General features: G+C 36.3%; 1 long non-coding RNA gene across 2 annotated transcripts; it reads right to left on the reverse strand.

The window, feature by feature from the left end:
- Positions 1–562: 562 nt before the first annotated feature.
- On the reverse strand, positions 563–20,601 carry LOC131835381 (uncharacterized). 2 transcript variants are annotated; one of them, XR_009355168.1, is made up of 2 exons: positions 20,531–20,601; positions 563–859 (listed from the first exon to the last, which is right to left on the reverse strand). It is a non-coding gene; the product is annotated as an uncharacterized LOC131835381 (long non-coding RNA). The 2 variants fall into 2 exon arrangements; XR_009355167.1 differs by lacking the exon at positions 20,531–20,601 and adding an exon at positions 7,839–8,015.
- Between the last annotated feature and the right edge of the window lie 5,854 nt (positions 20,602–26,455).

The raw sequence follows: 26,455 nt of genomic DNA on the forward strand, positions 1-26,455 counted from the left end.
CATTTCTTAACATTTTCTGTCAAGTCTTAATCTGAGCTCTCTAGATGGTATTCTGTTCTCTATCCTTCATGAGACAAAGTTGTTTATAATCTTTCATGAACAAAGTTGTTTATAATCTTTCACGAAAATTGTCTAATTTTCTTGGAGTTAACACTGTTACAAATGTCCTTAACCTCTAACCTTCACCTAATTATGCTGCTCAACACCATTCTACCATTTCCAGATCTGACCTTTGGAAAACTATATTACTTTCAAAGGTCTGAGTTTGCTCATATGTAAATTAAGGACTGATTCTTTTAATTAATTCATGCATCCAAAAAAGATGTGTTGGTCTCCTACTACAGTGAACAAAACAGACAAACATCCCTGCCCTCATAGAGTTTTCATCTTCTTGGAAGATACAAACAATTAGCAATACAAATAAAACATCAAAATAGGTCATATAGTAATAAGTACTTCAAAATAAAATAGTGTAAAATATAAGTGGTTGGAAGTATCTGGGAGAAGCATCAGAGAAGGTCTTCACAAACACTGAAAGAAAGAGCTGAGGCAGGTGAGGATGTAAATTATATATCTTATATTTGGGAAAAGCACTTCAGGCATGGAGAAGAACAAGAATATAAGCCCTGAGAAATGAAACTAGTACAGCAGGAGATTGAATAAAGCAGAAAAGCAACTGGAGATAAAAACAGAGAGGTAGCGTGCCTGGGTGGCTCCGTTGTTAAGCATCTGCCTTTGGCTCAGGTCATGATCCCAGCGTCCTGGGATCAAGCCCCGCCACTGGCTTCCTGCTCTGTAGGAAGCCTGCTTCTCCCTCTTCCACTCCTTGTGCTTGTGTTCCTTCTCTCCCGGTCTCTCTCTGTCAAATAAATTAAAAAAATCTTAAAAAAAAAAAAAAGAACAGAGAGGTAACAAAAGTCAGATCATGTAGGGTCTTACTGAGCACAGTGAGGACTTTGGAATTTTACTTTGAGTGAGATAGGACTCTATTAGAGTCCTCTATTAGAAGGCTTTGATCCAACTTACATTAACACACACACACACACACACACACACACACACCTCCATGACCGCTAAACTAAAGGAGAGTAAGGTCATAAAGAAGACAGTCACTTAGCAGGCCAATGCAACTGGATGTGGTGGTGACCTGGGTCAGAAGGGTAGTGGCAGAAGTGACGGAAAGTGGTCAGATTCTGAATACACATGGAGAGCTGAAATGACTATATTTATTGAAAGAGCAGATTTGGATAGGAGAGAAAAAGTCAAAAAACAGGGTTTGGTTCCGAGAAACTATAAAAACGAGATGAGAAATGCAATGTGATAAAATAAGGAATACTGTGAGAATGGCCCTGTTAGGAGGAAATTTTTGGATTATTATTAGAAACCAAAATGAATATGTCAAGTAGTCAGTCTAATACTTAACTTTGGACTTCATGGAAGAGGTCAGAGCTACATATGATTTGGGACTCATCAGCATATTTAAAGCCATGAGGCTGCATGAAACCTCATGCAGAACACAGAGTTTTGAAAGAAAAGAAGATAAAAGGAAGTTGTGTAGCTACATTAATGACAGACTAAGTGAATGAATATAGATTAAGAAGCGAAAAGACCCTGTGGTGCATAAACAATGAATTATGGAACATTGAAAAGAAATTTAAAAAAGAAAAAAAAAAGAAGAAATTAAAATACCCAAGAATTTATCCCTGGGCCCCTCCAATACCTAGAAGCAAAGAAACTGGAAAGTTAGATGAAAGTAAAATATAGAACAACAGTAGAGAAAGGGACAAACTAGGGTTAAATGGAATGATGCTTGTCGAAGTCTCTTGTATTGTAAAGTTTTATTGTATTAATTCAAAGTACACCATGATGACTTAAGAATGCATATTATAGTTCCTAGAAGAACCACAAAAACAAAAACACAAAGACATACAGCCAAAGGTCTTGGAAAAAGATAAAACGGAATACTAAGAAATAATTTAAACATATACAGAAAAAGAGAAACAAAGGAACAAACAGATGGGATACATAAATAAAGACCAAGATGATAGACTTAAAAGTGTAACCAAATTAGTCATTACATTAAATATAGACTAAGTACTCTAATTAAAAGATTATCACATTGAATATAGGATAAAATAAAATGGATAAAATAAAAGGATAAAAATAAAATGTCTACAAGAAAAAAACATAAAATGTAAGAACACAGAGTTTTGAAAGAAAAGAAGATAAAAGGAAGTTGTGTAGCTACATTAATGACAGACTAAGAAACTGTATCTCTCACATTTGCTCAAGGGAGTTTAAACGGCACATCCTCTTTGGAAAACCGTCAGCTCCTTATAAAGTTAAACATACAGCTACCCAATAATCCACAAAACACACCCCAACATATTTACCCAATAGAAATAAAAATATACGTTCATACAAAGACTTCAAGAATGCTCACAGTTGCTCCAAATGCAGGAAACAACTGAGCCAATTGGAGAAAATGACTCAAACATCCATGTCCAAAGAAAAGATATTACATAATGGGATTCTAACAGAAAGAATGATCTATTGTTACATGCATCATGTTGAGTGAAAGAAGTCAGATACGAAAGATTACATACCCTATGCTCCATTTATATGAAGGTCAAAAATAAGCGAAACTATAGTTAGAGAAATTAGTAAAGTGTTACTTCAGTAGCATATAGGAAATTCTCAATGTAGAAAAAAAAATCTTTGTTAGGTAATGGCTATATAGTATATACACTTGTAAAAAGTAATTCAGCCCTACACAATTCTTAAAATGTCTATACCAAAAAAACTCAATATAATTAGCATTTTAAAAGTTAAGAAGATGAAGAATTAGCAAAGAGACTTAGAGGAAATAGTTAATTAAGTAGAAAATATTCCTAATAGGATTATGATGATCCAAGAACTGAGTAAAGAAATTTTTTAAAGGTAGATCTATATTTAGAATAGATCACAAAAGATAGTGATCTACTGTAACAAACAGTTACGGTGTATATGTGTAGTGACTGTGAGCTAGTGACTATAAGCTGACCATGAGAAATAGCACGATAGAAATCACTGGTGACTGATTAAAACTGTTTCGGTAGATTGTGGCCTTCAATCTTTAGCAAAAGTTCAAAAGAAGGGTTTTAAGGAGTTGGAGTTTGCTGTAATGCAGAACGAAGAGACTTGAGTCAGTCAGTAGAAAAGAAAATTTGGCCAAAAGAGCTTTCTTTTCCCAGATGAGAAAATTAATAGCTTGAAGTAATCAAATAGATAGGTAGAAATAATCTGCTGCTAGAAGTAATAAAATAGAATGAGCAAAACTGAAAATTGAACAAAGACTGAAGGGATTTTTAAACCATGTCCCTGAGCATGTAAGCAAGCATAAATCTAGATCAAAGGTAAATATATTTAACTTAGAAGGGGTGTATGTGGGCATGTGTAAATGTACATGAGTATGTGTGTCAAAATAATTATGCATAGCATACTATCTTAACACATTTTCTCTAAGCATCATCTATTTTATTCCAAGTTAATAAGCAACTCAAGGGCCATTCTATCCTTAATATTACCACTTTCAGCTGGCCAGGGATCTAATGTTCCTTTGCTCTTATCCTATCAAAGACCATAGGGGAAGATCTATAATTATATATGTCAAATCACAATGTAAGCCAAAGTATTATTATTTCTATGGTTATTTGCAGTCTCCAATTTAATCATTAAAGGAAAAGTTTTTCCCATGTTTCAATTCTGAGATTTGGGGATAAACTTAGAAAAGCTTTAGAGGGGAAGATAGCATACTTGTAGGTACCCCTGAAATTTAACTAAAAAGGGGGTCATTAAGCTGCTTACATGTCAGACAGACTCTAAATATGAGCTGGTATCAAAAGCCTTCTTTCCAAAATTGGCAAACCACTTGGGGCTTACAGTTTCTGTGGAAATCTATTAAGTTGGAACATTTGGATGGGTATCCAAGTATATTCTTAATTGCTTCTAAGAGCTCTTAACCAATCAGACACAAATGTCAGGTTGTACTTGGAGAGGCACGAAGCTAAAGCCACCGGGCTAAAGTTTAGGAAAAATGGACTTTTTGCGACTCCCAGACTCACTATTCTGAGTGATGAGCTCATTCCAACATTAGTGAGTCCTAGAATTCATCACCTTCGAAATGCTAAAATAAAATCAGGGAAATGTCATCAAGTTGTTAACCATTATTATCTATTAAAGTAGCACTACTGAAGACGAGGAAATCACCTAATAAAGCCAATCTTTCTTCTTTATATCGCCTAGAACTGTCAGGACTTCAATAAATTATAATGGACCCAACTTAAAACCAATGACCTGCATATTATACACTGAAAATCCCTCTTATCTCAGCAAGTAACCAGTACCAGGCTTGTCAATTAGTATGGGAGAATGTCAAGGTTAAATGTTTCTCAAAGCTTCTGAAGTCTACCTTTCAAATTTTAACCACTTGAAATGTCTGTTTACTGACTCTTGGCAAATGTACTTCCCTACTTCTAAAAAAAAAAAAAGGTGGATTTTACAAAGAACTCTTATGGAGAGTACAGCAATATAATGATGGGCTAAACAAAGGTACAAAGAGAAACACATTGGGGGAAAAGAAGCTTTAGAGAAGCCCCAAAGTGGCTCCATTTTAAGCAGTGAAATCTCTGGCAAGTTTTCTTTCGTCTCAGTTTCTTTATCTAAAAATAAAGACAATAGTCTCTCTTACAAATGGTTATATTGACAACAAAATTAAAATAATATATTTAAAGTACCTGGAAATAAAAAATGGTGAATAATTTAAAGATAGTCTTGGTAGTAGTATTTCACTCAAAGTCCATTAATTTATTCAACTAATATTCTGTAAGTAGCTATTTCATAAAGGCATTAAGATAGTAGAAATAGGGAACTTAATAAATAAGACAAACCATCTTTAGTTTCAAGGAATTTGCAGTCTAGTGGTAAGTAGAGATGATTAAAAAAGCAATTGCAAAATAGAGGTATTTGATAAAAGAAATATCAAAGGCTTAATGGATGCAGAGAAATACCACATGCACAATGGTCTGGTAGGTTTGGAAATACAGGGAAGGTTACCCAAAAGGAAAGAACACCAAAGCTGCATTCTGAATCATAAGTGAGAAATTAGCTAAGCCAAGTGATTATGGAAAATGCCCAAGGCACAAGACAGGCTATGAAAAACCCTGGGGGGAGAGAAAACATGGTGCATGCTGCTACCAGAGAAAAATTCAGAATGGATGAAATGAATAAAGGGTTGAAAGAGAGTCAGTGAGGATAACCTCTGCCGTTCCCATCAGAGGATATCCCCAGGAGGCTTTGGTAGGGAGGAAGAGAACAAAATCAATCCTAATGCCTTTTATGCTCATGCTATCTTCAGAAAATTAAAGACATCAAGTATTTATGACAGTATGATAATCTCTGACTAAGCGAAACATGTAGAGGAACTGGAGAGAATTAAAGGATTAAAGAGAAAAGCACAGCAGTTTTGGACTGCAGTAAAGGGTTATGGGAGATGAACAGTGGAAACTGAATCACACTCAGCATTTCATACAGAAGACTCATCTGTTGAATTTGCTCATGCTCAAGATATCCAGTCCCCTTCTTCCTTCCAGTAGACTGGCATTTCCATGTTTGCCACCTGGCTTAAATGACCATTCCTCTATGGAGCTTTCTTCTACCCCACAATGCAGAACTAATCTCCCTTTCCAGTATGTTCCCATAGCAAATGGTATTTGAATGAGGTATGTTCCTTATATAGTCATCTATTAATGTGAGTTTCTCTTTCTCAAAACGAGCTGAGGACAGAGCTAAAATCTTTATTCATATATACATGTGGCATGATTACAAAACTAGTCTTTGGTAATATTTAATATTTAACTAAAGAATATATTCTTTGGCCTTCTATCTTATCTACCTTTAGAGTATATACCTAACATCAGTGTATATATTATCAACACAAGAAGGATGCATAGGACGTGTTGAAGAATTTTTATAAGAAGTCTACAGCTTATGACTGGGCTATCTCCCAAGAGGTGTTTTCTAAGTTATCACTTGAAATTTGAACACATTTGCCCCTAGAAATAATGGCATAGGGGAAATTAGTTTGCCAGGGAAGCCTATTTAACTAAAACGAGTTAAGTAAGCTCCATGCTCTTATATAACTTAACATTTTTATTATAATTTCTGGGGGGAAAATACAACCTAGATTCTAATGGAAGAGGCCAGGAATAATTTTCATTTACCCTCATCTCTCCTGCATTAAAAGACTCAACCTTTTCATAACACAATATGAACAAACTTCACCTTCATCTATACTGACTGGATTCCACAGATGGAACAGCCATGTTTTCTGAATCAAAAGTCAGGATACATAGTGTTCCCATGACATGATAAGTGGACAGTATATTTAAAATTTGTTTGTTTATAATGGAGCTTCAAAGGTGGTAAGACCATAAGGCATGAAATGGAGCAGGATACTAGTAGTTTGAGGAAGAACAGAAAGAGCTGTTTTTCATGAGATAAAAACTCCTAACAAGTTAGAAACTCCTAAAAAGTACTACTAAAGTTTGATGAAGGTTAATCCCTAAAATGGAAATGATAGCTGTGGCTCCCAGTAGAGGTACCAACCTCTCAGGTATTGGTGGCTACAACTGTTTGCTTACATAAATTAAAAGCTAATAAATTAGATATTACTATGAAAACATCAGCATTTTTTTTATCTTCCTAATTATCTTCTCTCTTAAATTTGCCTATTTTATTTTTTTTTCCCAGTAGCTTAGAAAATGCTTACTGTGTGGTAAAACATTTTGGAAGGAAACTTGTATTATGACTTTTTAATGGAAAAGTTGTTTAAGTTAATCTGCATATAAAAGAAAGTGACTGATCAGTTCAGTTCATGTTCAGTCAAAAGGGACAAAAATAATCTGAAAAGAAATTCAAATGATCATTTAGTGTAGAGATCAATATTCAAAACTTAATAGTATAACTTTGACAAAAATCAAAAAATCTAATACAATGAACATTAAAACAGTTAAATAATGCTTTCCTTAGCTTATACTGCCAAGGATTCCTGTGATGCATACTTGGTTGGCTAAGAAACTGCTGAAATTTAAGACTGGGAAGATGACAGAGTAAGAGGACCTTGAGTTCACCTCATCCCACAGATACAACTAGATAACACATTAGTGTAAAAAACCCAGGAAACAACCTGAAGACTGGCAGCAGAACACATTCTACAACTAAAGGTACAGAAGAGGTCACATTGAAGAGGGTAGGGAGGGCAGAGATGTGGTGGGAAGTAAAATGGATTGTGGTGTACACAGGTGGAAGGGACCCAGGGCCACAGAGAACGGCAAGAAACAGACAATCCTTCTAAGAAAACTGTGTGAGGAAGACAAATTCTGGTAACATTTGGGGTTGAAAGCAAGAGGGGCTTAATTTCGTGAGTTCTTACAACCAGAGATACTTAAAGCCTAGAATTTTAAAAATTAGTGGAATCTACTCTGAGAAAGATATGAAACTTAGCCCTCAACCTTAAAGAGACAATGTGACAAACAGGCCAGCAGAGATACAGCATAGAAGCAATAGTTTGACAAGCATGTAGAGCATATGGGAGGGAGAGTAGTTGACTGATCCTGTCTGAGGGGAGACTCCACCAGGAACAAAGGAGCTGGCAGGAACGATTTTCCTCCCCTGCCCCACAGCATAAACACATGGCCACCCGCAAAACCAGCACAGAGTCATGTTCACTACCTAATTTGCTAACACTAAGATCTACCCTGCCATATTTTGGTGGATCCACCCTTCCCAGTCATGCTTACCTCAGACTAGATGCTGTGGGTCTCCTCCTTTAGAAAACCTGTACAGACCTTGCCAACACCACATCTCTTGACTTAGCATTTTGAAGGCTCTTGCTTCCATTGGTAGTGGGCCTTGTGAAAGCCCAAAGCACACCTTGTTAAAACTGTGCCCCTACCCAGGCAACCCCAGGCCCTGCAACACAGGTTTCCCTTTGCAAAGAGACCAGCACACACCTTGTTAAACCTCTGTGCCCCACCCTGGCTGGAGAATAAACACTGCTCACAATGGCCAAAGAGAGCTTCTGCAGATCACTGGACTGAAAGAAAAAGGAGCCAGGACAAAACAGCACACATAAGAGATACCTCTTGAAGTGCCAGACTGGGGCACAAGGCACACTGCATTAGAGGGTGCGTTAAGACCTCTTCTTTATAAGACCATTACCTTTAAAAGCAGGAGATATAACTGACTTTTCTAACACAGAGAAAGACAGACTTCAATGAAATAAGGAAACACAGGTATATGTTCCAAATGGAAGAATGGGACAAAACCACACCAAGAGAACTAAGTGAAATGGTATAAGTAATATGCCTTATACAAAATTTAAAGTAATGATTATAAGATACTTATTGGACTTTAGAAAAAAGTGGAGGACATCAGTGAGGCAATTAGAGAGATTTAAAAAAAAGAACCAATCAGAGATGAAGAATATAATAAATGAAATTAAAAATACATTAGATGGGACAGCTGGGTGACTCAGTCAGTGAAGCCACTGCCTTCGGCTCAGGTCTTGATCCCAGGGTCCTGGAATCGAGTCCCACATCAGGCTCCTTGATTGGCAGGGAGCCTGCTTCTCTCTCTGCCTCTTCCTGCCACTCTGCCTGCTTGTGCTCTCTCTCCCTCTCTCTCTCTCTGACAAATAAATAAATAAATAGATAGATAGATAAATAAATAAATAAAATCTTTAAAAAATATGTATATACACTAGATGGAATAAATAGCAAGCTAGAGGAAGCAGAGGAACAAATTAGCAACCTGGAAGACAGAATGATCTAAAGAAATCAGGCTGAGTAATTTAGAAAAAAATTATGCAAAATGAAAATAAGGATAGGGAATTCCATGACACTATCAGGCTTAACAACATTAGTATTATAAAGACCCCAAAAGAAGAACAGAAAAAAAGTAGGGGCAGAATTTATTTGAAAAATTAGCTGAAAACTTCCTTAATATGGAGAAAGAAAGATATGCAGATCAAGAAGCACATGGACCGCCAGACAAAATCAACCCAAAGAGGTCCACACCAAGATAGTTAGTAATAAAAAAATGCAAAAAAAAAAAAAAAGTGCTGATAAAGACAATTTTAAAAGCAGCAAGAAGAAGTGCTACATATAAAGGGAAACCCCTAGGGCTATCAGCTGATTTTTCAGCAGAAACTTTGTAGTCAGAAGGGCATGGCATAATAAATTCAAAGTGCTAAAAGCAAAAAATATGCAGAGAACAGTATTCTATCCAACAAAGCTATCATTCAAAAGAGAGGAGCTGTAAAGAGTTTCTCAGACTTAAAAATTAAAGGAGTTTATGATCACTAAACCAGACCTACAGGAATATTAATGGGACTTTGAGTGGAAACAAGAGGACAAAACTGACAGTATGAATGTAAGAAAAATAAAAACAGTAAATATAAATGTATCCACAAAAATCAGTCAAGGTATTCACACACACACACACACACACATACACACATGATTTAAAATATGATACCATATACCAAAAACATGGGGGGAGAGGAGTAAAGAATGGGTTCAAACTTAAATAACCTTCTGCTTAACATAGATGGCTATATGCAGAAGATGTATGTATAACTTTCATGGTAGCCACAAATCAAATTCCAGTAATAGATCTGCAAAGTATAGAGAAACAAATCCAAGTCTATCACCAAAGAAAGTCGGCAAACCATGAAAGACAGCAAGAAAGTATCAGAGAAAAATTACAAAAATAGCCACAAAATAAGAAAATGGCAATACAGATCAATAATTACTTTGAATGTAAATGGACTACACAGTCTAATCAAAGAAATAGGGTGATGGAACAGATTAAAAAAAAAAATCCCATCCATGTCCTGCTTACAAAGGACTCATTTCAGACCTGAAGATACCTGCAGACTAAAAGTGATGGGAGAGAAATATTTAACAAGCAAATGAATGTCAAAAGAAAGCTGAAGTAGCAGTACTTTTATCAGACAAAAAAGTATTTAAAACAAAGCCGGTAACAAAAGACAAGGAAGGATACTGTATAATAATAAAAGGGACAATACAACAAGAAGATGTAACAATTGTAAATACTCTTGTACCCAAAATAGGAACACCCAGATACATAAAACCGTTAACAAAAAACATAAATTAATGTATAGTTATATAACTATAGTAGGGGATTTAACATCCCACTCACATCAATGGACAGATCATCCAAACAGAAAATCAACAAGGAAACAGTAGCTTTGAATGACACACTGAATCAAATGGATTTAACAGGTATATTCAAAACATCCCACCCTAAAAGAGCAGTATACTCATTCCGTTCAAGTGCACATGCAGTCTTCTCCAGAACAGATAACACCTTAGGCCACAAACAACTCTTAACAAAATAAAAAATATCCAGGTCATATCATACATCTTATTTGACCACACACTATGAAATAAGAAATCAACCACAGGAAAAAATCTGGACAAATCACAAACACATAGAGGTTAAATAACATGCTACCAAACAATGAATGGGTCAACCAAGAAATCAAAAAGTACATGAAGAGAAAGACAAATGAAAACACAAAAGCCTCAAATTTCTGTAATGCAGGAAAAGCAGTTATAAAAAGGAAGTTATAGCAATACAGGCCTACTCAAAAAACAAGAAAAATCTCAAACAACCAAACTTTACACCTAAAGGAACTAGAAAGAGAACAAACAAAATCCCCAAACCATCAGAAGGAAGGAAATAACAAAGATTAGAGGAGAAATAAATGATATAGAGACAAACAAACAAAAAAGATCAATTAAACCAGAAGCTGATTCTTTGAGATCAACAAAATTGATAACTCTTCAGCTAGACTCATCAGAAAAAAAAAGAAGGGACTCAAATTCACAAATCAAAGAGGAGAAATAATAACCACACCATAAAAATACAAATAATTGTAAGAGACTATTATGAAAAACCACATGCCAACAAATTGAATAGCTAGAAGAAATCCATAAATTCCTAGAAAGCTATGACCTATCATGACTGAAGCAGAAAGAAATAGAAAACTTGAACAGACCATTTACCAGCAAGGACATTGAACTAGTAATCAAAAAACTCCCAACCAACAGTTTCATAGCTGAATTCTACCAAACATTTAAAAAAGAGTAATCCTATTCCAAGCATAATAGGCAAAATAGAAGGAAAACTTCCAACTCATTCTATGAGGCAAAGATTACCCTGATACCAAAACCACTAAAAACACACCACTACAAAAAAGAATCACAGGTCAGTATCTCTGATGAACATAGATGCAAAAATCCTCAACAAAATACTAGCAAACTGGATTCAAGACTACATTGAAAAATATCACTCAGGGCACCTGGGTGGCTCAGTGGATTAAAGCCTCTGCCTTCAGCTGAGGTCATGATCCCAGAGTCCTGGGATCGAGCCCCGCATCAGGCTCTCTGCTCAGTAGCAAGCCTGCTTCCCCCCTCTGTCTCTGCCTGCCTCTCTGCCTACTTGTGATCTCTGTCTGTCAAATAAATAAACAAAATTAAAAAAAAAAAAGATTTAAAAAGCATCACTCATTGTGATCAAGTAAGATATATTCCCAGGATGCAAGGGTAGTTCAATATTCATGAATCAATCAACATAATAATCACATCAATTAGAGAAAGGATAAAAACCATATGATCATTTCAGTAGATGCAGAATAGGCATTTGACAAAGTACATGACCCATTCATGATAAAAACCCTCAATGAAGTAGGTTTATGGGAACATACCTCAATATAACACAGGTCTTATAGGAAAAACCTATAGCCAACATCATATTCAATGGGAAAAAACAGAGCTTTCCCCCTAAAGTCAGGAAGAAGACAAGGATGTTCACTCTCACCACTTTCATTCATTATAGTACTGGAAGTCCTAGCCACAACAATTAGGTGACATAAAAAATAAATAAATAAAAAACATCCACACTGATAAGGAAGAAGTAAAACTTAGTATTTGCAGATGACATGATACTATATATAGAAAACTCCAAAGACTCCACCAAAAACTACTAGAAGTGATCTATGAATTCATTAAGGTTACAGAATACAAAATCAATGTGTTTTCCTACACACTAATAATGCAGCGGAAGAGAAATTAAGAAAATAATCCCATTTACAACTGAATCCAAAATAATAAGATTCCTAAGAATAAACCTAGTCAAAGAGGTAAAAGACCTATACTCTGAAAACTATAAAATACTGATAAGGAAATTGAAAATGGCACAAAGAAATGGAAAGATATTCCATGCTCATGGATTAGAAAAACTAATATTGTTAAATTGTCTATATTACCCAAAGTACTCTACACAGTCAATGAAATCTCTATCAAAACAATCAGAATTTTTCACAGAGCTAGAACAATCAATCCCAAAATTTGCATAGAACCACTGAAGATCCCAAATAACCAGAGTAATTTTGAAAAGGAAAAGCAAATATGGAGGTATCATAATTCCAGACTTTGAGTTATATTACAAAGCTGTAGTAATCAAAACAGTATGGTGCTGGTGAAAAAACATATATATAGACCAATAGAACAGAATAAAAAGAAAACTCAAAAATAGGGGCACCTGGTAGCTCAGTTGGTTAAGCATTAGGCTCTTGATTTCAGGTCAGATCATGATCTCAATGTCATGAGAGAATACCTAATAGAGAAAAAGTTTCTTCAACAAATTGTGTTGAGAAAACTGGTCAGCTGCCTGCAAAAAAAAAAAAATAAAACTGGACCATTTTCTTACACCATACACAAACTCAAAATGTACTAAAAACCCAAGTGTGAGACCTAAAACTATAAAAATCCTAGAAGGATGTGCAGGCAGTAATTTCTGACATTGGCCATAGTAACATCTTTCTAGATAGATTTCCTGAGGCAAGAAAACAAAAGCTATTGGGACGATTGGGACTACATCAAAATATACTATTGAGATACTATTGGGACTACCTCAAAATAAGAAGCTTCTGCACAACAAAGGAAACAACCAATAGAACTAAAAAAATAGTGAATGGGAGAAGATTTTTGCAAATGAATGTCAATGAACGGTTAGTATCCAAAATAAATAAATAACTGATATAGCACCAAAAAATCCCAAATAACCCAACTAAAAATAGGCAGAAGACATGAACAGACATTTTTCCAACAAAGACCTATAGATGGTCAATGGATACTTGAGAAGATGCTCAACCTCACTCATCATCAGGGAAATGCAAATCAAAACCAGAGTGAGATATCACATCTGTCGCAACAGCTAAAATCAAAAACACAAGAAACAAGTGTTAATAAAGATGTCGAGAAAATGCAACACTCATGCACTACTGGTGGGAATGAAAACTGGTGTAGCAGCCACTATAGAAGACAATATGGAAGTTCCTCCAAAAGTTAAGAATAGAATAACCTATGATCCATCAATTGTATTACCGGGTATTTACCCAAAGAATACAAAAACACTAATTTGAAGCAATATATGCACTCTAATGTTTATGTCAGCATTATTTACAATAGTCAAAACATGGAAGCGACATAAGTGTCTATTAATAGATGGATGCATGAAGAAGTTTTGAAACACAAAAACAAAACAAAAATTAAAAAATAAAATAAATTAAAAATCTCATGATCTTAAAAAAAATTTTAAAAGTGATGTATATACACCATGGAAGAATATTCACCAATAAAAAAGAATGACTTCCTGCCATTTACCACAACATGGATGGAGCTAGAGAGAATAACACTAAGCAAAATAAGTCGGAGGAAGACAAAGACATTTGATTTCACTTACTTGTGGAATTTAAGAAATGAAACAAAGGAGTGAAGGGGGGGAAAAAAAAAAACCAGAGATCAAGAAACAGACTCTTGACTATAAAGAACAGACTGATGTTTACCAGAGGGGAGGGGGCTGGGGAGCATCCATGAAATAGGTGAAGGGGATTAAGAAGACACTTGCCTTAATGAGCACTAAGTACTCCATGGAAATACTGGATCACTAAATTGCACACCTGAAACTAATGTAACACTGTATGTTAACTACACTGAAATTAAAGTTTTAAAAATGTCAAAGAAAATTGCTGAAATTCAATGAAACGTGAATGCAAATGCTGCACAAACCCCTCACAGGCTTCTCCTTAAAAACAGCATTTACAGCTAACTAGTAGAGTATGCAAGGATGTGCAGTAGTTACAAGTCACCACCTAGGGCAGCTCTTTCCAACCACCACTGACTAGCAGCCAAGGTGACTACATCAATCAGTAGTTTATTTTCCATGTATTAGAATTTATTTAACCATTTGGTCTGTCTATTCCTTTGACCACTATATATTTTTAAACTCTCCTATATTATCTGCCACTTTACCTCCACCTGGATTTTCTCCAAATTCCCTTAACCTTTAAGTGACAACAAAGCTCTATCACTGCAGATATTTTTATTTGAAATTAATGTTTCAGAACTTTTAGAAAGAGACGGGAATCAGAAAACCTTCTCAAACTTCACAGACCTTTCTCTTCTGTTTTACATGTGTAGTGTTAAAAAATTTAATGATTTTGTGGAGATACTCTGGCTCTGTTTCTCTCCCTCCTCATTTTAGTCTCAATCATCTCCTGCCTTCATCTCTGTTGGCCCTATGCTGGCTTGGTTTTGATTCCACTCAAGGGAAGTTTCTCCTCGTGTAGGACCCTGTCCTAAAAAGTCACCCAGCAAGTTAACTGAGAGTAACTAGAATGTTCTAGCCTCTTCATCCTTCTTAATGCAGACCCTTGCTCTCATCCAGTAGTGGAGAGGGGAAACCCTTTCTTTCAGAGCTACTGTTGTAAAATTGTCTTATTCAGTGCTCCCCTCCACTCTTTTCTGAAAGCAAAAGACTAGTTTGCACGTAGGTTGCCTTGACTCCATTATATTTATGTAGCTGGTGTGCACAAGTGCAAGGGCACCTGGCTCCAGGGGTTCCAGACAGACCCTGAGCTCAAAATAATCCTTATGCCAACGTGACAAATTGGGAGTGACATATTCTTGTCCCTTCCTCCTACCCAAGCCTCTACAGGACTGCCTTCCTTCTATCCAGAAATTTCAATGTTGGCTCCTGATGTCCCTGAAGGAACATCACTCTCTTGATCATGGTAGTCTCTCCTGCTTTCTTTGTGGAGTTTTTACTATCAGTAATTACCTTGCCCATATATTTAGTTCTTTATTGTCTAGCTGCTCCAGGAAAGTAGAGAAAGTATATGTATTATTCACATCCCTGCCTGCCATTACCAGAAAACACCTGGCACATTACAGAGGTTCAATAAATACACATAGTTAAATTAATAAGTGAATAAATTGCCACAAAACCACTGGTTGTTTAATTATCCTGATCTCTCAATGAAATGCTTAGGGCAAAACACTACTCCTCCCACAGCATAATGACAAGCTATTTCCGTTCTTCTCCCCTATCCCTCGCCTTTTGGTTTTTAAAATCAACCTTGCTTAGACAATCACAAGGCTACAACAAGGGACTGAAGGAAGGCCAAAGGACAAAATCTGTGATGACTTTAGTTCCATGGAGGGAAAAATAAAAATGGACTGTCTTCAGAATTTGCTGAACAGATGTCAACTCCATTTGCTACTTCACAAATCATTGTAAAGGATAATTGGATTTCATTGCTCCTCAAACAAGGTGACACAAAGAAAGATGAAACTGCTTTCCAAAGAGGTTTTTTTTTTTTCTTTTTTCACAGCAAACAGCTGAGAATTGCTACTTGAGAAGTCACTATCGGATTAAGTACCATAATATCAGTGCTAAATCTGGAAGGGAATTTGGGAAATCTCCACAGCCTGGCCAGGAAAAAAAAAAAAAAAAAAAAAAAAAGGAATCTTGGGGAAAAGCAAAAAAGAATTCTCCATATATCTGCTGTGTAATTTATATCATGAATATAAAGGAAATAAAGACATTTCTCTACTTTCTTACAAAACAGTTTTCTGAAAATACACTTGAAAGCCCAGTGCCTATAGGCTAAATAGAAATGTATGTTGGTAGAGGATGGGTAGTAGAGTGGAGGTTATTTTCCTAGATTGCCTATCAGTGTAACAAAATGCTTATTTACTCCTGGGGCTGTTCCCTACCTCCTTGTTTCCTGGCAACCTGGCATATAGGAAATTATCTGCAAAGGCCAGGGGCCTTACCCAGGTAAATATTTATGTGTTCCCATGGGGGTGTCCATTTCTGATAGCTGAGGACAGCGACCATCTCCCCAACCACAAGTAGCTGCTACTTCATTGAAGACTCGTTCTATGCAACTGTGCAATGGGTCACAATCATGATTATTCTACTAATCTTAAAAAAAAAAAAAAAAAAAAAAAAAACTACTCATTCTTCCTGTGTGGAAAGAATTTTAGTTATGAAAATGCATAGGGAAGAAAAATAAACACCATGCAAAAGTTGAACCTTTATATAAAACAATGAACTATATTGGGCCTTCAAATAGGAAATATATATTCAAAGAATATAAAAATTTGGTATCTGAAGTGGTTCTGTAAATGAACTGAGCACGAGACCTCACATTTTTATTCTGTTAACTTTGGAAAATCATTTTCCCAGAAGCATTATGTCTAAAACAGTTTACAGAATATACCTGGCTTCTCATTCTGGAGCAATGTCTAAGGCCATTTTAGTTGTCTTGATCATGGGAAGGGAGGATGCTAGCATCTAGTGGGTATTGGCAAGAAATGCTGCTAAATATCCTGTATATATAGGGTGGTACCCACAATGAAGAATTATCTGTTCCAAAATATTAAGAGTGCCCAGATTAAGAAACTCTGCTCTAGACTTAAGGATATAGGTAAATGATAAATAATATTCATTTGTTAAAAAATAAAAACTTTTTAAAGCTTCAAGCAGAATGCCAACTAATATATTATTAGAATATTACCACTGTCAAGCTTGAAGAAAAATACTCAAATGCACAACTTGGCATTATTTTACTCCAGAAGTTTTCCACATTCACATGCCAAAAGCAATTACCATATTCCTGATTGCTAATTAGACTGGCACAGGTTTCAACTTATCTACAGATGGCAACTTAAATGATAGTTAATTTTTAAACTAAATTTTAAATTTTGTACATTTAAATTTAAATATTTAAACAGATGACATCATCTGTTAATGTATTCATTATAATAACGAGCCCAACTCTATCACATATTAGAGTTGGGCATATGGAAGAACAAGGCAGGTTTCCCAAGCCACATGTGAAGAATCAATCATTTCTAGAAACCCTACCCTACACAAGGATCCACATTAAGGTGGAGGAAGAACTGATTTACCATCCTCTACACACATACATACATACATACACATTTCCCTTAAGTGGCAAGAACCCTGGGCTGGAAGCCAGATGTCCTGCGTTTTTGTCCAGGATTTCTAATTAGGTAGGTGATCATGTTCAGTCCTATAACCACTGATGCCTCATTTGATCCATTTGTAGAATAATGCTTAGGATCATTTTGTATCGTTATTTAGCAAGGCTCTCTTTGAGAACATCCTCAAAGCTTGGACGCTTTTTTCTTGAAATGCACATAGTGAATGCACACATATTCAATGCATACATTTTCAAAACAATCCTTAAAGCCCATTTATGAATTCACTAGGAATCAATTGACTGCTGGTCAACAGCTTCTGTATTAAACCAGTTTCCTATACATTTTCAATTCTAAAAAATTTTAGAATTCTTAGCTAGACAATATGACAAAGTTGAAAAGAGCTCAGCCAGGGAAAGAAAGCCTGGTAACTGTCAATTGCCAAAAATAAGGCCACATTTGAGCAGCAAAGGACATTCGAAAAGAAAAGGAAATAGGCTTTATCTCAGAAAGCAATAAATTCTGTTATAATTCTGTTACGCAAAACAGAATTCTTACTGGAGTAGGTGTTATTAGCTTCAGAATTAAACAAATGGGAACATTTGAGATTTACATAGGATTTTTAAAATATTCTATAAGGAAGAATATAAAGAAACAAGTATCACAGCCAAATAACCTTGTTTCTAATTGTTCTGACAGTTTGTATATACTTTTGTTATATTAACAGAGAGAAAGTTACATAAGGCAGGGCTTTAAGTTACATTTATACAATGTGAAGAATAAAAAGATGATCTGATCTAATAAGAATTACTGTGAATTTAAGAATGTAAGTCAAACTGCATGTGCCTGACACAAGATGCAACAGAAAGTCAGCTTAAGAGGGTTCATCTCCTAAGATTTCATTTTCCTTCCTTGTTCTTAACTAAAACCAAAACCAAAACAAAAAAGCCAATTCACAAAATGTAGAAAATCTCTGGAATTATCAAAAATTTTTAAATTTGCACAGAGGCCCAGTGTCTGGGTACACATTCAACTTTTTGTTAATGTCCATAGAATATAAATCCTTTCCTTCAATCTTATTAGGCCCATTGGGGACATATGCTATCCCTGGACCAAGAAATGTTTATTGGTTTAAATGAATCATTTATAGCAGATACATACAGGGAAATCATCTGCAACTATTAGCCACTTCATGCAAAAAGACTACAATCACTATTGTTAATTTGAATTTAAAGCACCTTTTTTTTAAACACAACTCAGTGTCATTTATGGTCCATACACTCTGCTTGCTTTCTCCAGGATAAAAATTATTAACAATTAAAGGAATGATAATAGAGTCATTTCTAGGATTTGCTTTCAATAATTAAAGATCACTATTTTCTCCTGCATTTCATTAACAAAATGGACTGCGGCCCCGCATCCCAAGCTCTGTTGTATGTCAAAGAAAGGTTTAATCCATGGGTCAACAAAGTTTTTCTACAAAGGACCAGAAAACGAATGTCTTTAACTCTGTAGGCCATGTGGTCTCTGTCCTATATTCACCGTTTTTTGTTTTTTGTTTTTAACAACTCTGTGATAATGTAAAAAACATTCTTAAATCATAGACTACACAAAAACAGGCCCTAGGCTCAATGTGGCTGTTGGGCTGTGGTCTATCCGCCTGGTAAGAGACACAGATCTGAGTTCAATAAAGGACTTAAGACAGCACTATGTGATGTTAGCATTCATTTCATGTCTTCAGCTGATTAACCAGAAGTGGGTGATCAACTATTTCAGTGTGCCCAACACTGAACAGTTTGCCAGCATATGGGAGCTTCAGTGTTAAATCCAAGAAAGTCTCCAGCCAATCTGGATAGTGGGTCCCCCTGAAATTCCTCAAATGAGGGAAATGAAAATCTTAAAGAAGGAGGACAAAGGAAAGCTTCTACCTCATGGTTTGAGCATCTCATGGACCAGTAAGGAGGGGAGAGGGAAGGGAAGGTCATAGCTAGAAGGCTGCTGGAATTGGAGCCTTTGAAACCAAAGGAACTGGGTTGGCTCCTCCTAGCATGATTCACAGCTGTTAAAGTCATTCATTTTCCATGCTGAGCAAAACCTGGGGAAGTAAGGGCAAGAGAAGTCATCCACAAGGTAGTAAGAGTCAAGAGCAACCAAATAGGTCATGTTAAGTCTAGAAAACAATGACATAAACACTTAGAGAGCAGCTTGAAATTTCCGTTGAAACTAGTCAACAAACCACAAAGCTTGTGCAAGCACATCAACAGTGTCCCTAAGTTCTGCTAGGTCCATAGACAGCAGGATTCAATTACTTCCCCAAAGTCACATCTTAGAAAAAATGCTAACTGTGGGAACATCATCTGTCCCTCCTCTAAATTACAAAGCAATCCAACTATAAAGGCACAGAAAAGAAAGCACAAGTCAGTCATTAGATTGTGAAATATATGAATAGACTTGATGTTAAAGGTAGGAATTATTATGACAAACAGGATGAAGAAACAAAGGGTACAAAATGTCATTTAAGACAGAACTCTAAGAGAGGGACTAAAATGGGGCATCTGGGTAGCACAGTTGGTTAAGCTTCCATCTCTTAGTTTAGCTCAGATCATGATCTCAGGGTCATGATATTGAGCCCTGCATGGGCCTCAGTGCTCTGCATGGAGTCTGCTTAAGAATCTCTCTCCCCTCCCTGACACGTGCACACACACACACACACACACACACACACACCCTCTCTCTTTAAAACAAACAAATAAATATTTTTTTTTAAATGTGACTATAGGTAAAAATTCTTACAGAATTAAGGTAGTGAAGTCATCTATCAGCACAATCTTTAAAAACCTCACACCAAACTAGGGCAACCAAACATTAATTGTGCAGAACATCTGGTATGTGAAAATGCACGAGAACAGTTCTGAACTGAGAATGTGGCATCAGTGGAACAGTGACATGCCCCATGGGCTTCCACCCTACATTCAGCACTTGTCTGCCAACTTGAGTCCCCCAGATGCCAGTGGGGCCTCTGAGCATGAAGCCTCATGCTTCATGGCCTTGGAAATCAGCCAGAGGATGGCCCAGGAGGGCCAATTACTCTAAAATTCTTAGGGACCTACCTTTTCTTGGGAGGTTTTGGAGAATCTGGAAGCTCAGTGCAGAGCAGCAAGTATCTTTCTGCCTCTTCCCCTAACTCATGTCTTTGTCCAAACTGATCTCTGACACCAGGAAGGAATCACTTCCAAGTTACTGCATGTTTGTGCTACTCCATACGATGGTTAAGTATTAACATGTGCTGAAGAGAAGAGAAAGGAGAAATCCTTCCTGATCCTAGGGTTCAGGGATGTACTAGTAAAAACCTAATGGGCTCTCAGGAAAGCAAACCTAATGTGCACCATCTATGAATTGCCATGGTGTAGATAATCCCACCATTGCCAATTTCAAGCTATCAACATGTAAAACTCCTTATAAAATTCCTGAACATGCAGTGATTAAATGCTAGTGGGAGCCCACTGTACCACTGATTAAGATCAATGCCCCAGGAAATGAAATTTAAGGAAAAGTAGCTCTGATTTTTAGAGGGAGGCAGGGAATTGGAGGAAGGACCTTTGGAAAGCACCAATTTCACAGTTTCTCTATGCCCACACTCACGTCTTTCCAATGGATTTAAGTCCATGGAGATTCCTAGCTACCTCCAGAGATAAATTTTGCTGGTCTGGAAGCCCCAGAAGACCTTCCTTCTAAAGCCCAGGTACTGAGCCTAGCACAGCGGAGGAACTCTGTACACAAGTGCTTATTGATTGGTAGAGGATTGGTTTTCTTTGTTTTCTTTTTTCCTTTTGACCTCGCCTCAAAGCTTGTGGGACAAAAGTTGATTAAAGAGAATTATGACTAGGTTTTGCAACCTTGGCATAGATTGTATTAAAACCATCTATCCCAGTTCCCATTTCTCCCACTGCAAACTGAGATGGGGATGGATGGCCGATGAAGAACTTTTTTTTTTTTTTTTTTTTAATGTGGCTTAAGGCAGTGCCTCCATCCACTTACATAATTTAAAGAAAGGCTCTCTGAAGTTAGATTATTATTTATTTTAAACTCAAATGGTCCCATGAGAACATTGAGGAAACATCCAATCTGGGAGGTCCTAAATATTTATTTATTTATTTTTAAAACGATTTTATTTATTTGACAGAGATCACAAGTAAGCAGAGGAGATAGGCAGAGAGAGAGGAGCAAGCAGGCCCCCCGCTGAGCAGAGAGCCTGACGCGGGGCTCGATCCTAGGACCCTGGGACCATGACCCGAGCAGAAGGCAGAGGCTTTAACCCACTGAGCCACCCAGGTGCCCCGGGTCTAAATATTTTTGAATATACAGCAACTGATCAGCCAGGTAAATGAAGATAATAAAGGATTTCCTAATTCTCTGCAAAAATGTCTCATTCTCATCTTTCAAGTCTCAGTTCAATTGTCACCTTCTCAAATGTACTTACACACACATACACATGCGCAGTGTCACTACCTAGGTCATCCTGCTTATCTTCATGGAAATCATCGCCATATAAAATAAGCTTAGACACTTCATGTTCTGTTTCATTCTACTGAAACTTCACGCCCAGGCAAGTGGTAACTTTCTCTGTCTTGTTCACTCCTACATGTCCAGCTCCTCCTCAAATATCTGGCAAACTTGGGTTCTCAAAAAGTATTTATGGAGTAAGTGACTCAATTTAAGGTATGCCAGTAAGTAATCTCTTAATATCCTGGTGTTTACCAGATTGTTACCTTTACCTCCACTTACCTCACAACTGAACCTAAAATCACATCGACAAGAATTGAAAAGAAAATCTGAAAAAACAAACAAACAAACAAACAAACACTAATTCCTAAAACAACCCACTCATACCTAGAAAGGTGTTTCTTCTCCACAATATGGCTTGACTCATTCAGAATCTTTAGTGAAAATCAGGGTGAGCACCTCCTAATATGTTCTTTGTGAAAGTTTATCCCATATACTTAACTCTTTTTTTCCACCAGCTCTAAGAGCATTTGCTGTCCAGAAGCATTTAAGAAGATATCTTCTCCAAAGGAATATGTAAACTAAAACTCAGCTTAAAAGCACATCAGGGATTTTGGAGGGGAGGAAGAGGAGAGGGGGTTAAGGGGTTAGATGAGCCTGGTGGTGGGTATTAAGGAGGGCACATATTGCATGGAGCACTGGGTGTGGTACATAAGCAATGAATTTTGGAACATTGAAAAAAATTAAATTAAATTTAAAAAGCACATCAGAATTTTCGTCAAACCTGAATAAAGCAGATTTCTAACAGATACAAATATCCAACGCTTAACTTATTGTACTTAATCTTATTCATGGTGTCTTGTGTGAGAAAACCTTTAGGTTTAGCTTTAACTATAACTATCTCATTTTTCAACCAGATAATCTTTCAAAATGGTATGAAAATGCTTAAAGTGTTGCTTACTGGATACACAGATGTTGTGAAAGTGAATCTTGTGATTTCCTTTAGTAAACATTTATGCTATTCTGTAATTTTTTTTTCTCTTACCAAGTAACTTACTATGAGTGCTTCAGCTTTTTTTTTTTTTTAATATTATATGAGCAGCTTACTGGCTCCATTATATTTATGTGCCAGAAATAGAAAAAGGATCAAATAGTTTCATTCTTCTTTTATTCACAATTTTAAATTATTTTCATTTAAAACTTAATTTTTATAAAATTAAGTGTTTAGTCCCTTTAAAAATAGATATCACAGGGGCATTCTTTATAATTATATAAACTCAAGCAATTATATCTATCCAAAGAGGAGAAAATGATTTTGCTTTATATCACTTTCTAGATAATTTCTAAAGTAAATTGTTTTCTTTACTCATTAAGAGGGCTCTAGGAGTCTTTGAGACTTTTTTTTTTTTTTTTTTGGTAGTGTTTGCTTTTAGAGACAAGAGATAAATAAGAAATTCCAGGGGCCATTTAGAAAAGAGTGAATAGGTGTGACATTTTTACAGACACAAAAACCTGGGTAGCTAATGGGTTTCAGATGTGAATTACGAAGTAGATCTTTGCTAATTAATTAGATATGTGGCCTAGTCACAGAAAAGTATCCAAATACCACAGATCCTGAGATACCTTCTTTTTAATTCTGTGTTTAAGAATCACCTACACCCAGAGTTGGAAAGACCTTTATAGTGTTATCTGAGCCTGTATCCCAGCAGTGCATTCCCTAAGAAAGGCACACATGTGTAATGCAGGAGCAGCTAAGCAGATGCTGGCATGGGGAAAGGGGAAATGGTGAGAAAAGCTGTGACCCAAGGACAAGAAACTTCCCGGACCCTGACAAACATCCTAACACTATTTTCCACAGGTAAAAATGTGATGACAACATTTGCCCGGCAGAGTTACTGTGAGAATTAAATAAGAGTCAAGGAAGCCACAGACACATAAAGATCAATAAAGGACAGTCTTCCCCCTCCCCCTCCTAACTTATAAGAAGTCACCCCCCCGGGACCACCACAGGGAAGTGTTCACCCTCACAAGTCAGCTTTACAAACAACCATGCCTGATTGTCATTTGAACAAGGGACCCCTCCCTTGCATCTTTCACTGGACCCCACAAGTTAACCATTTGGTCCTGTTTCCCTAGTGCTGGGATATAAATGGCTCATGCTTCCAGTCTTGGTCATGCAGGCAAGGCCCAACTTAACACTACTCTGGAGAAAGACCTCAAAGGACCTCAAAAATAGGGGAGGAGTACCAGTTTGAATTTTCACTCACTTTGTCTCCTCTTGCTGTTCTTATAACTTCATTGTTTCCTAATGAGTTAGTCTTAATTTAAGATTAGGGGAAAGTTGAGTATAAATCTATGTTTTAACTAAAAACGCTCACTATCTGGTGTAAAACTTTAAGGACACAATAAGGCAATAAATGAAGAGTTAGATTATTCTGAAACACTGTTCTGAAATCTTTAGCAGACTGCTGAGTCAATTCTTATACTTAATTTCTTAAGGTTTGACACAAGTTAGACACTTAAGACTTGGAGTAGGATACTGGTATTCCAAGAGCTGAAGAATAAATACCCAATTAAGATGAACAAATTATTGCGGTACCTGGGTGGCTGTGTGGGTTAAGCCTCTGCCTTCGGCTCATGATCTCAGGGTCCTAGGATTGAGCCCCACATCATCGGCTCTCTGCTCAGCAGGGAGCCTGCTTCCTCCTCTCTCTGTCTGCCTCTCTGCCTGCTTGTGATCTCTCTCTCTGTGTCAAATAAATAAATAAAATTTTTAATAAAAAGATGAACAAATTCTTAGATGAATAATATTTATAGCTTAATATCTCTTATTTGAAACCTAAGTATCTCAAAAACCCACTTATTCACAATTCCACCGGGGACATAAGAAGTGAAGTAACAATGATCGGTAATAGCTAGGGTAAGAAAACAAAAGCATCAGAGCTTAATAACTTTACTCAGATTACTTACCTTCACAACTTCAGTTAAGGTCTTCTTCTTCCTTCTCTAAACACAGTACTGCTAAGGAGGCTCTGGTTTCCAAACTTGAAGTTGAATGCAATGAATGAGACGAGGAGAAATTGCTTAGGCGGTATGCTGACAGCCAGGACAGATTATCACCACCAGCAGATGTGGAGGGGAAAAATACACATATACACATATATATACACATAGGTATGTACATACACACATACACTTAGAAAAATACAGACACATGTAAAACACATAAAATAAATACGCTCATACATATACATGTGCACACATACACGTGCCACACATGCAAAGGAAACATTTATTGAAGTTAAAAGTAGTCCCATACATTATAGTGTTCAAGCACAACACCATCTCGTTCCTAGCTGTCATTTACTATCCTCTCCAGTGAGTCTGCCATGACTGAGACCATTTCATATGTTATTTCTAAACAACATATCAGCTTCTTGTGGTACATATTGTTTTCATTTTACAGGAAACAAAAACATGAAATTCGAAAAAGCTTAAACTTATCCAATATTACACAGCTGCTAATGTAGAAGAATGGTATTCTCAAAGTATTGGTTATTTCCAAAGAAGATAACACTTTAAACCACACCAAATGCAAGACCGCTAATTGATTTTTGTAATAATGGCCTGAGTCATTAAGGGGATATAAGTATATGCCCTTTATTTTCCATTTAAAGATGTGAATAACACATTTTAGAAAGATAATAATAATCATCTATTTAGAAGATTATTGTCTATTCTTTAACAAGACCTGGAGTTTTACATGCCAACTATTTTTAGATATAAAAGATTGATAGAATTCACTTGCAAGGAGTTTCAGATAAAATTAAAAACTAACCCATCTTCTTCCCTGACAATGCTATGACAGAAATAAATCAACCAAATTAAAGGTGGAAATAGACAGTACTAAAGAATTTAAAATCATAAAAGTGTGGTCTAACAGTTCTTTCACAAGGAAATTCCTAATATGTTCTTGATGACAAATGTGAACTATAAACAGAGATTTATGCATTAAGACGTTTGTTTCAGCATTATTTACAACACAAAAATTGTGAAACAAACTAAAGAAAAGATTGGTTCAATAAACCATGACAGATGTAAGATACTATGCTGCCATAAGAAATGGTATTGGAAAAGGTTTATTACAAAATTGATATGATAATTAAATATTAAGCCCTCAAAGAATATATGCAGCAAGGTCACCATTAGTGATAGTTGCCAGGTACCACCACTTAGCCCCCTTTCTAGGAAAATTATAGGATTGGTATGTCCAGCTTTCTCATGGTTGAGTGGAGGCACGCAGGTCATTCTGGTACTTTTGAGAGGTAAGACTCCTTTAGAACCCTTTTCACTTGGTGTAGCAACTGTCAAGCTTGAAATGGTTGTTGCACAATCAACTTAGTCCCAGAACAGTGTTTGTTAGTAAAATCATCTAAGCACCTTCAAATTTAACAGGTTATCTTTAATAGAGCTTTATTAGCTCATTCAAAGAGCAAAACACATATGAAACACTTGCTAAGCAGGAGACCTTA

This window comes from Mustela lutreola, chromosome 7, assembly GCF_030435805.1.
Source record: "Mustela lutreola isolate mMusLut2 chromosome 7, mMusLut2.pri, whole genome shotgun sequence".
NCBI classification, from domain to species: Eukaryota; Metazoa; Chordata; class Mammalia; order Carnivora; family Mustelidae; genus Mustela; species Mustela lutreola.